We start from the raw sequence: 1,020 nt of genomic DNA, 5'->3' as shown, positions 1-1,020 counted from the left end.
CTCCAACAAAGTAAGGAATTTGAAAGTAGCAAGAAGTGACTTGCTATAAACCCCCCCCCCCCCCCCCCCCCCTCACACACACACACACACACACACACACACGCACACACACATCCCCGCAACTCCTAAAACAGCTCTTCTTCCATGAAGAGTTGAAGCACTTCTTAAAAGACACAGCATGCATTTCTGCTCTATAAGGCGTGAAGCACGAATGCAGTACAGTACTGAGTATAAAGTATATATACTCACTCAGTACAGTCAGTATTTCTGCTCTATAAGGCGTGAAGCATGCATGCAGTACAGTACTGAGTATAAAGTATATATACTCACCTAGTACAGTCAGTATTTCTGCTCTATAAGGCGTGAAGCACGCATGCAGTACAGTACTGAGTATAAAATATATATACTCACTCAGTACAGTCAGTATTTCTGCTCTACAAGTATACAGTATACTCACTCAGTACAGTACTCGGTATACACTACAGTCAGCGCCACATCATCCACAAACAATGACGTCTTTGAAGAAGTTGATGGATGATTTTAAGGCAGAATGTGACATTTCAGATATACTGTACCGATGATGCTGAGGCCAGTTCCTGACTGTAGAAAGTATATTATAGACCAAACGTTTATACTCTAGTTTATAAAGTTTGATCTCATAAGGGCATATGCACGTGACGTGTTTGTTTATTTGACCACGTGCAGGAGAGGAGAGGAGAGGAGAGGAGAGGAGAGGATGGGAGGAGGTTGGGGCTGGACGGTGGTGACCGGTCAGAGGGAGGGAGACAGATCGATGACCGGGGGGGGGGGACAGAGAGAGAGGGGGGGGGGGGGGTGGGGGGGGTGTCCTCTGGGTGTGTGACAGTGACATCTCGAGGAGGGCAGGCCGCCAGCCAGCCAGCTGATCCAGGGTCAGCCCCATCCTCCCAGCAGGCCTTTCACCGCGGCGGGCGGGGCGGGCAGGCTATGGCGGGTTACCAAGGTGACAGCATGTCACCGCCCGCCGGGCCCCTCCGGGGG

The sequence above is a fragment of the Protomyctophum bolini genome (assembly GCF_963924005.1).
Source record: "Protomyctophum bolini genome assembly, chromosome: 24".
NCBI lineage: Eukaryota > Metazoa > Chordata > Actinopteri > Myctophiformes > Myctophidae > Protomyctophum > Protomyctophum bolini.
Note: the sequence above shows the minus strand (reverse complement) of the source record.